Genomic DNA, 9,335 nt, shown 5'->3' with positions numbered 1-9,335 from the left:
ACCCTGCTGCAGCATACAATAATTATAACCATTTGATTGCTGTCACAGTCAGGACTGCAAGAAATCAGATGGATGCTCCATCTACAGGTAGTCTACCTCACACTTCCAGACCTCACACAAAATTCCAGCACTCTGCTCTCCACAACAGCACCAGACCAGGCTACTCTACCCTCTGTGCCCAGCACATTATCATTTACAAAGCCATCACTAGCTTTCAGACAAAAGCACAAAAGTGAAGACTGACATTACTGTCCACCACAGTACAGAAGTTACTGCCTTCCTGCTACCTATCATTACTCGCAGTGATAGAGCTACACACTAAAACATAACACGCTAGCAAGAAATATTCTATAGGTTATTTTTGAAAACTTACATGCATAATATCTACAAATAAACACTTAGTGCTCTTTCTGTACGTATGAATTTTACCTCACTACTCCCCAACTTTTTGGGCACCTACAGTAACTTCCCGCAAGCTTACATGTTTATTACTGCTACGTATTGCTATCACTGTGCTCAGTGTTTTTCAGAAACGTTGGGAGTATCAGGCTGACTACAGCAATTTTCACAGTGATTTGCCTTAGCTTTCTGTTAATAAACAGGTGAATTCATATGTTACAGACAACAACGCTGCAACTGAAATGTTCACTCTTCCAATTTAATGCAGTAACTGTTCCAGCACTGTGCATCAAGAGGTGCTTCTCATCACTCAGTAGCCTCTAAAAGAGATGATCTCTCTCCTACTGAGATCAGAAATCTTTCAAGAGCATGAAGTGCTACTTTCTACAATAAAAAGAATCAACGTAAACAACATTCCTGCATAACTGCCTGGAATTAACACGATTATATTTTGTGATTTATATTATGAACAGCTTAACTGTACTATCCTAACTAAGCACTTTCATGATTTTGCAGAAATGGTGGCTGCCACACACCACTCCTCTGCATATCTGCTCTTGGCAACGAGCAACATAAAACCATACTCCATGCTTAAAATAACATTGTCATAGGCACTAATAGAATTTTTAGGAAATCTCATAATGTTTTAGGCTTTTATGGCAGTTTCAATACAAAGATGTGAACTAGAGAAAGTGCATTTTAATTTTAGTAACTCCAGTAGGAGCCCACACACCTTTTCCTACAATGTTTAGAAAACATGAGATTTAAAGATTTTTTAAAAAAACCTAATTAACCAAAGCAATTGAATAATACCAGGCACGATGCTTTACCTTAAGTAACTCTAAGTTATTTAAACAACATGAAAAAAGACTTCTGTGGCCAAATCCCCAGGATGGGCTCCCAGCTCCAGATGTGTGTATTTGTGCGTGTATTTACGTACATATCACACCGAATTCCCAGAATTATTAGGGTTGGAAGAGACCTCTAGATTATCTAGTCCAATCCTCCTGCCAAGGCAGGATCACCTAGAGCAGGTAACACAGCAACATGTCCAAAGGGGTTTTGAATGTCTCCAGAGAGGGAGACTCCATGACCTCAGTGGTGGTGCTCCGCCACACTCAATCTTAAGAAGTTCTTCCTCTTGTTGAGGCGGAGCTTCTTGTTTTTTCAGTTTATGGTTATTGCTCCTTGTCCTATCTCTAAGCACCATTGAGGAGTCTGGCACCGTCCTCGACACCCGCCTAACAGATACTCATATGAATTAATAAGACCCCCTCTCAGTCTTTTCTAGACTACACAGCTCCAGCTCCCGCAGTCTCTCCTCATAAGACAGGTGCTTTAGATCCCCTACTCATCTTCGGGGCCCTTCACAAGACCCTTTGCCCGTCTTTCCCTTTTTACGTTTAAAAAAGAAGGTTTCTCCTTAACACTGACTGCTCAGCCCTCACACCCGCCCTGGCAGCCGCGGGGGTCCCGCCTCCCCCCCACGCGGGGCGCAGCCGCAGGTGTCTGACAGAGCCGGCTGCCGCCGCCTCCCAGCGCGGGCAGGGCCCGCCCCGCCGCCCGCGCTCGCCTCCGACGAGGGACGCGACCAGCGCGTCTACCGCGGCCGGGGGGCGCGGCGGCTGCCGAAGGCAGGGGCGGGAGAAGGAGGAGGATGCCGGCCGCGCAGCCAGGCCGGGCTCCGGGCCTCCCACAAAATGGCTCTAAATGCTTCCGCTCCTCCCCCCCACCACCACCCCGCGCTCAGGGTGAGGGACGGAGGCGCCTCCGGGAGTTCGGCACTCCGGGACCGCGGGGTGCTCGGTCGGGCCGCCCAGCCGTCCCGCCGGGTGGAGCGCTCGCGAAGCCACTCACCTCCCGCCCGCGGCGCGGAGGCCCCGCGCCCCCCGCACGCCGCTCGCCTGGGCCGCGCTCCTCCTCACATCAATGGGGGGGCGAAACGACGCCGCCTCCGCGCCTACCGCCACCAGCTGCGCGGGCTCTGCCGCTGCACGGTCGGTGCAACCGGTACCGCCGAGCCCCTCCGCCCGGGCTCCCCCGTGCGCCGCTCCCGCTCGCTCTTTATTTGCGGGTTCTCTGCGCTACAAAATGGCGCCCAGGGAGGAAATGAGCGCCCGCCCCGCCCCGCAGGCGGCGGCTGCGCGCGCACCCAGCGTGGGGCGGCGGCGGCGAGAGGCGCCGCAGTGGTGCTGGGTCCTGGCGCGCACGTCCCGCCCCGCCCGTGAGGAATCGTCGCCCGCCCCGCCGGGAAGCGCCGCAGATGGTCCCGCGGGGTGTTTGAGCGCCGGTGTAAGGCCCGTAAGCCGAGCAGGCGGCGCAGCGCTGGTGCCCCTACGCCCTCCCGAGGGTGCCGCGCGGCCTCCTGCCGGCGGGGGGCGCTGGTTCCCCGGCGGGACGGAGCGAGCGGCGCCCCCCGCCCGCCAAACCGGCTGAGTGGAGCGGGACCCCGGTGCCTCCTGGGAAAGCGGCTTGGCGCCTTCCCGGAAGGCCGGAGGAGAAGATGGGATCTGTGGGAGGGGAGAACTGCGCGTAGCAATTAATAATCTGCAAAATGGGTGCCGGGCTGGTCGGCTTGTCTGCTGGGGCTTCCCGCCAGCAGTGCCAGTGCGGGCCAGTGTCTTCAGTCGTTAATGATAGATAAATCCAGCTGCTTCCAAAGAAATTAAACATCAGTCTCCACGTTTGGGAGTAATAAACAATGCAGCACACTGTTCGCCCTTCATTGCCGTCTAGCACTGAGCTGCTACTTTAAAATCGATTTTAAAGTTTACCCTTCTTACTTACTATCCATGATTTATTTCTCAAGCAGTAGTATTAGGACAGGTAGATACTCTTGCCCCTTTCCGGTAAAGTCATAAAGCTGCTGCAGGCTACATTAGTTTGTCACCTGGGTTGCGCAGGTGAAATTGATTGTCACTTGCTACATCACTGCTGAAGATGCTCCAGGAATCTCTCCTGGCTTACTGGTAGCAGGGAGAATATATTCACTACAGAACAGAATCCAGCACACATGTCCTGGCAACCAGATATGTGTATATGTGTGTGTATATGTGAATACACAGATATTTCAGTGAGAATTTGAAACTTTCAGAAACCCAAGCCATGCTACATGTGACTTGACATAGCTACCCCAGGTAAGGTGATCACAAGGAAAAAGGACCTGAATAATCTTCTTTGAAGTCTTACCTCATTTTTAAAGTCAAAAAAGATAACCTGCGATTACTGTACAGTGTTTTCTGTCAACTGAAATTAGCTCAGTTAGTTAGAGCACAGCACTAATAACACCAAGGTCGTGGGGTCGATCCCTGTACAAGCCATTCACCTAAGAGTTGGACTCGATGATCCTTGTGGGTCCCTTCTAACTTGGAATATTCTGTGAAATCTGCTCTGCATCTGTTTTCCTTGCAGGTATTTGTTTCAAGCATTCAAGATACCAATTAGCAGACAGAATCATCACAGGATATGGTGACACAGAAGAGGCGCTGAAATATTAGAGTAGGCTTTAATACGAACATTAATGTAGCAAACTGGCTTGATTTCCCTGTGTGCAAATGTAAGCATTACAATGCTAAAAATGCATATAAGCCACGCAGGACAAAAAATTAAAACTTTTTCACATAAAATAAATGGAGATATACACTTGGGGGGTTATTTCTAATCTGTGTATTGCTATACTGTATATACATTACCCAACATTTTCTCTGTATCAGTGGCGATTTAAACAAGATTTCTCAGTTTTTTGTCCAGAGATTAGTTACTTTTTGTTACATTCAGAAACCGGACCTCCTTTGTGTCTGTTTAGTAGTACAGATAAAGGCCTAGCTCAGATACAGTGTAAGGTGTGAGATGGTAAACCTTCCACCATTATTTGTCTTCATGAGCATGTAGAAAATATTCCTGCATTTTTTACCTCTTGTCAGCACATATTTATTTTAAATTTATCTTTACAAGTGTAGATTACATTTTTGGGAAATATGCTAGCTGAGAAAGAGGCAGGCAGTGAGAAACATCTAGAAATAAGTGGAATCAGCCTGCACAGCTTTATATTCTGGACTGCCTTCCTTCTGTGCCTTCAAATTAACCTGTGTATTATCAGGCTACACCTGTAATTGTTGTTTAGGAAAATAAGGGCAGCAATTTGGTAACCAGCCTTCTGATACCTTTGGGAAGAGAGATTTAACTGAAATACTCTGTTGTTCTGTTTGCATATCCCATAACACTAACCTGGGACTTTGTAGTACTATTGGAACAAACATGTTGACGCCCGCATTGAGTTGTGTTTACAGCATGGTAACTGGACTGAATTTGCTTTTCAAAGAATCACAGAATATGCTGAGTTGGAAGGGCCTACAAGGATCATAGAGTCCAACTCTTAGCCCTGCACAGGACCATCCCTGAGAGTCACACCATGTGCTACTGTTCAAACACTTCTTTAACTCTTTCAGGCTGGGTGCTGTGACCACTTCCATGCTGTGACCTCCATGGGGAGCCTCTTTCAGTGTCCAACTACCCTCTGGATGAAGAACCTTTTTCTAATATCCAACGTAAACCTCCCCTGACACAACTTCAGGACATTCCCTCAGGTTCTGTCACTGGTCACCACAGATACACTACTGGACCAGTGCCTGCCCCTCCTCTTCCCCTCATGAGGAAGTTGTAAACTGCAATGAGGTCTCCTGCAGGCTCAACAGACCAAGTGACCTCAGCTGCTCCTCATTCAGCTTCCCCTCAAGGCCCTTCACCATCTTTGCTGCCTTCCTTTGGACACTCTCTAATAGCTTAATATATTTCTTATATTGTGGTGCCCAGAACTGCACACAATATTCAAGGCAGGGCTGATGCTTTGCCTGATGACCTCAGGACATGGTTGGCCCTTCTGGCTGCCAGGGCACTGCTGACTCATATTCAACTTGCCATCGACCAGGATGCCCCGGTCCCTTTCTGTGGCACTGCTTTCCAGCATCTCATTCCCCAGTCTGCACAAACATCCAGGGTTGCCTCATCCCAGAATTTGGCACTGACTCTTGTTGAATTTCCTATGGTTGGTGATTGCCCAGTCCTCTAATTAGTCAAGTTTTCAAATAATAGGTGGTAGTGTAATCCCCAGAAGTATCGTCAGTCCCCAGATGAGAAGGCATCTGTCCAAGTATTCATGATCTATCCCAGTACCAACACAAAAGTAAACTTCACATATTCATTCACCTGTAATGATAAGGTGGAATAAGAACCAGATTACAAATAAGTGGGCAGGACAGCTAGCCCAGTTTTAATTTCCTCTAAGGACAGCATGTTGCTTGTCAACTTAATTACATTAACTGGATGGCTCCTCCTTAGTTTCACCTGCCTGGTTCTGGGTTTCTTTTTTACACTTTGGTTTTAGATGGAAGCCATTTGTAACAACACCAACACCACAATGCTTCTCAGTTCAGAGGGATGCTGTTTGTCTCTTCTTTTTTTTTGGCTCAATTTTCTGCCTGCATCCCAGCATGTCTCTGCATGGGCTACTCCTGAGGCCCCAGTGGTGATCACAGGGGGAGTGATGTGGGGCCCCAAGCATGCAGTGGCCCCAAACTCCCGTGGGAACACGTGGTCCATTCCCACACCATGGGCAGGGGCGTTGACATGCCATGGCAAGGAAAAAGCAGGGTCTGAGGGAAACGCTTCCTAGTGTAAAACACTCACAAAAAAATTGTCTGCAGATCAGGAAAGCTAGGAATTAGGTTAAAAGGGAGATAAAGCATTTTTCAAAATTAAAAAAACCTGTTTGGAGTGCTGTACATAAATTTCTCGGCATTTTAAAATAACTTGAAGTATCAGGAACTAAAGAAAGGCCAATGAGCTCTTGCAAATGCTGTCCTTGACTTGGAAGGACAGGAGATGGAGCAAGGCAAAACCACAGTGCATCTGCTGGAGCAGAGAATGAGCTCTCGGGCACACTGGAAAAGGCTGCTATAGTCGACAGGTGGGCGAAAGATAAAATGTACAATTGCTGCACTGAGAAGAAAGTGATACAGACAGGTCCTTTGGGTAGGTGAAAATCTGGGCAGCTGAAAGCCCAAATTTGACATTGGCGAACTCTCCCTCTCTTTGACAAGCTTCCTGAATACTAGTCTGCAGGCTTAATGCTGTCTTTATATCCCCTGATAATATGCTTTTAAGAGCCTCAGTGGAATTATCACATATTTTTCTTACATATTTATATCAAGAAGTAACTACTTCAGAAACCTCTCAGAAGGATTTCTTTTTTTTAATTACCAGTGTGTTTTATCAATTTATATGTATGTTTGTGTTTGTGCATAAATATATATATAAAAGACCCCAGGAAAACATAAAATCTGCAGGATGATAATGTACAGCTACTTAGACTCAACTTGACTTGCAACTCTTATCTCCCAGACTGCAGCACTTGTAATGCTCCCACACACCTCTGAATTGGTATGTGCCACATAGTGGTCAGAAATTTTGTTCCTGTTAGGGGCTGACCACACCAATGAGTGAACTCCAGAGCCTCTCCTGAAGACATCCCCTGACTGATAATCAATCCAAATTCAATTACAAATGAATGATGACTCAAGTTAAATTCATTTTTGAGAATGCTTGATAAATGCTGCAGCTTGCATTTGGAGTACAGGTGTGCATATAGTTGCTAAAGATATAAACCCAGGGGTTTACTACAACCATAGAAAGGCCCAGATAGTTTTAATAGTGTAAATGTTTCCCCTGTCTGAGGGAAAACCAGCATTTTTTAATTGAACACAGATGAGATTATGAGCATTCCCTGATAAAAACAGATTCAAGGAAAACACAGATTGCTCTTGACACAGCCAAGGACATTTTTCTGCCTATCAGGAACTTGATTTTCAAGGACACAGTCAATCAGATTGGGGATTTTAGAAAATATAGATCTTATCCTCAATGGGAAAACAGTGTGTTCTTTGAGACATGCTTTTTATGCTGAACTTACCCATAGAAAACTGAATGTAAGTCCACTGCTAAGAAAATGTGGAAAAAGAAGGAATTGTCTTTCCAGATATGAAGAAGGGCCTTAAGATGCTAAAGGTGTCCAGCAAGCCTGAGTGCCCTAAGCAGATATTAGTACCGTTATTTGTGTATAAGAGTTTAAAGACTAGAAAACTTACTATTAAAGTGGTAAAATTATTTTTTAAAAAATTATAGAATTGTATCATATCGAGATTTATTAATTTAAAGTAATTGTTCTTTGTTATGTTTTTGCCTATAAAAGGTGCATCCCTGACAAAATTGTTTTTGTAAATATTCACTAACAGAATGCCAGATTTATAGTAAAAAGGACGGGTTTCACATTTTGGTAACAACATTGCTCTTTGTAAAGGTCAAATTTAGGAAAAAAATATTTAGCAAAAGAGTAAATCTGTGAATACCAAAATCCTCCATATTTTAGCCTATTTCTAATAAAACTGAGCCACCATTACTAAGAAAAAAAAAAGCCACAATATTTGCACTCTGGTAGTATTTCACAGAAGGAACAAGTCCATTTCATTGTGTTCACAGCAAGGTAATAAATAAACTTTGTGCAATGTAGCCTTACTCTTTTACTGATTGGAGGTACGCATTCTGTTCTGAATTGATGTCCCAATTATAATGACTTACTTATTTTCGCAGAGGTATTTTCCAAGAAATATCAAAATATACCAGCATAGGGCAGTAGTTTGCTGTTGTGTATTATGCTGCTCATTAACTACACTGAATTTAAAACCACAGCTGCCTAGTCACATTTACTAGGGTTTTTTTCTGCATTTGAATAACTTAACTTTGATCTGTACCACACACGTTTCATAATTATTTGCCCTTGTGCAATTGTGACGTTATTTTGTTCTGTTATATGCCCCTTTTGTCCATCTGGATTTCAATCCTGGATACCATCCAAGCAGAGTTAAATAGGATACTGCAGATCTGATAAACATACCAAGATAAAATTCATCTCTGTTGTTTAAGGGTGGCCCAACATCTCAGGCTGGTTTGTCATTAGTCTTGATTTACGAAACAGCCCTATTTAGGTTTGAGAGCAAAGGTGTAGCAGGTTTGCTTGCTAGGGTGAGCTTGCCTGAAGTCCCTAGGCAGCTTCACATTCAAACTTTTTCTGTCTGTGAAGTGTGGGGAGGGAAAGAGCTGAAGCCTTGCATTTTGTTCAATTCAGTATTTATGGTGATATTTGTAAAGTTTTAAATAAAAGAGAATCCTGTCCGTCGGGCTTACTGCAAGTGTGTTGTCAATGGTGGACTTTAAACACCTGCTAACATTTAGTGTTAATCTGAGCTCATCTCATGTTATTGATTTTGTATTTGCATTGACAACTTTAAGTTGTAATCAGTCAAATGTTGCATTAAGAATGACATATTGGTATGTGTCCTGCCCCCATACATCTATATTACTCACTCTCTACTGGATTTTGAAAATGTGCAGGGACTATGTTCAGTCATACAGGGTTGTTCCAGAACCGTACAAAATTTTTCTAAAATAATCACTCTGGATTGCTCAAAATCATATATTCCTGAGTTTTGCTTCTATGTTAGATCTACAGGTTGCTTACCAATGAGCCTTCAGAAAAGACAAAAAACATATTTTTCTTATCCAGATTTAATCTGAGGTTTTAGGCAGTGTTATCAGTCCCTCTGAGTGCACAGCATCATTAAAAGCAGTGGAGCATGTCTGTTGCCAATGGATCCTTAAGAGACTGGCAGATCAGTCTACCTTAATATTTGGCTGCCCACGGGATTTTCCAAATATTTCCTTTCTGAAGATATCTGAGAGGATTCTTCTCTTGCTAAGAGTTGGAAATGCTAAAGTAACTGAAGAAATCTTATGACACATGGTTCTCTCTGTTGACCTTTTTCTTCACTAAGACCAAAATATCTAAAAGGAGAAAGGTACTTTGAGTGTTGGAGTTCTCTGAG

General features: G+C 44.5%; 1 protein-coding gene across 2 annotated transcripts in view; it reads right to left on the bottom strand.

The window, feature by feature from the left end:
• Nucleotides 1-2,498, bottom strand: part of WTAP (WT1 associated protein) — a 28,808-nt gene extending 26,310 nt beyond the window's left edge. Inside the window, exon 1 of one of the 2 annotated variants that reach the window (XR_003571702.1) lies at nt 2,257-2,498. The gene's annotated coding sequence lies outside the window, so the exon portion shown is untranslated. The remainder of the gene's footprint in view (nt 1-2,256) is intronic. The other variant, XM_027888192.1, reaches the window with a different exon arrangement.
• Nucleotides 2,499-9,335: the final 6,837 nt, after the last annotated feature.

This window comes from Empidonax traillii, unplaced genomic scaffold (assembly GCF_003031625.1).
Source record: "Empidonax traillii isolate 1590-97213 ecotype Southwest subspecies unplaced genomic scaffold, ASM303162v1 scaffold235:size1242204, whole genome shotgun sequence".
Taxonomy (NCBI): Eukaryota; Metazoa; Chordata; class Aves; order Passeriformes; family Tyrannidae; genus Empidonax; species Empidonax traillii.
The sequence above is the reverse complement of the archived record's forward strand: the minus strand, read 5'-3'. Positions and strand labels throughout refer to the sequence as shown.